The sequence below is a fragment of the Peromyscus californicus genome, unplaced genomic scaffold (assembly GCF_007827085.1).
Source record: "Peromyscus californicus insignis strain IS unplaced genomic scaffold, ASM782708v3 Scaffold_11__1_contigs__length_118956290, whole genome shotgun sequence".
Lineage (NCBI taxonomy): Eukaryota > Metazoa > Chordata > Mammalia > Rodentia > Cricetidae > Peromyscus > Peromyscus californicus.
The window spans coordinates 52,768,079-52,769,999 of record NW_026294402.1 but is presented as its reverse complement, the minus strand read 5'-3'; positions in this window follow the sequence as shown (position 1 = coordinate 52,769,999).

Here is a 1,921-nt window from a genome sequence, read left to right as displayed (position 1 = left end):
GGCAGCCAAGGGAGCTGACAACTGTGTGCTGGCAGTTCCTGGCTCCCCATGTGACATGACTACACAGGTCAAATGAGCACTGTCACCTCCAACAAAGGATCTTCTGATTCTCAGACACCTTGTCCCTCAGCTCAGTTCTGTTCTAATACTAACTACCTGGAGTTATCGTCCAGCCTCAAGGTCTTAACCTTAACCAGACAACCTGCTTCAAATGCCAGTCACAAGTACCAGCTCCTGCATTTCTGCCTAGCCAAGCCCAATCTTGCTTCTCCAACGTGGTGATCAGCTAGGGCAGTTCACAGAAAACAAAACTTGTCCTTTACTGTTTACTGGTTTGTGTAAAGGATGTCACTTTGAACAGCCAAACCGCAGACATTAGCAGGGGAAGGCTTCCTTGCCTGCTGTCTTAGTTGTCACAGGAGGGCGGCTACTGCTGTGATAGACACTGTGACCAAAAGCAACTTGGGGAGAAAAGGGTTTATTTCACTTATATTTCCACATCACTATCATCAATGGAAGTCAGGGCAGGAACTCAAACAGGGCAGCAACCTGGAGGCAGGAGCTGGTGCAGAGACCATGGGGGAGCGCTGCTTACTGGCTTGCTCCTCCTGGCTTGCTCTGCCCACTCTCTTATAGCACCCAGGACCATCAGCCCAAGGACTGTCCATCCACGATGGGCTGGGCCCTCCCCCATCAATCACTAATTGAGAAAATGCCCCACAGGCTTGCCTACAGCTTGATCTTATGGAGGGAATATCTCAATTAAGGTTTTCTCATCTTGGATGACTCTAGCTTGTGTCAAGTTGACATCAAACTAGCCAGCACTGCTGCCTGTTCAAGGCACAACCCCTCCCAAGACCACCACGTGTCTACTGACCTGGAAGCTCTCCAGACCTCAATATTTAGAGGGTCTTTTTGTTGTTGTTTGTTTGTGAAAGTCCTATGCTGTTTGTATGGTCACATAAGACCTTTGTCACTGGCAAGTGAACTCACCACCTGTCCCTCTCCCTTCTCTAGAGGTCATAGTGAAAGTGCTAACTCCAATCACTTCTTGAGGGTGAGCATCCTGTGATCCTGTCACTAGAGTCTCTTAAATAGCAACTGTACTGAGTTAAACTCCAGTGTGAAGAGGTTTCTTATGAATAACCAAAGACACTCCTGGTTTTGAAGAGCTCCGTCCCAGGATCTGGGAGCAAAGGCCATGTATAGAGATGCTTCTCGCCTTACAAAAGGATTGTGTGTGCACTCTTAACTGCTGAGCCATCTCTCCAGCTTCCAACTTGAAGACAACTTCTCTGAACTCTGCAGTCTTTCCACCCCTTTCTCAGACAGTCTGTAAACCGCACATCTGTATATTATTGTGTGAAGTGTTGATGTGTGATCTGAGAGTAAGGAACTAAGAGGCCAAGGAAATGGCTCAGTGGGTAAAGATGCTTGCTGCCAAGAATGATGACCTGAGTTTGATCACCAGACTCCATATGGTAGGAGAGAATGGACTCCCACAAGTTGTCTTTCAACCTCTACACACAACAGTGTGGCATATGCACGTGCACACAGAGAGAGTAAATAAAGTAAATGTAATACTAATAACTAAGTTTGGAATTAAAAAAAAGCCCTGCTTGCCTGTGGCTAGCTAGAGAGGGTAACTGGGATTATTTTGTTAATCATAACCAATAAGACCATGTAGTTTATGCCTGGTAGTGGTGGTGCTCGCCTTTAATCCTAGCACTCAGGAGAGAGAACTCTGTGAGTTCGAGGCCAGCCTGGTCTACAGAGTGAATGCCAGACAGGCTCCAAAGCTACAGAGAAACCCCGCCTCTCTCTCTCTCTCTCTCTCTCTCTCTCTCTCTCTCTCTCTCTCTCTCTCTCTCTCTCTCACACACACACACACACACACACACACACACACAATGCAGCTTGT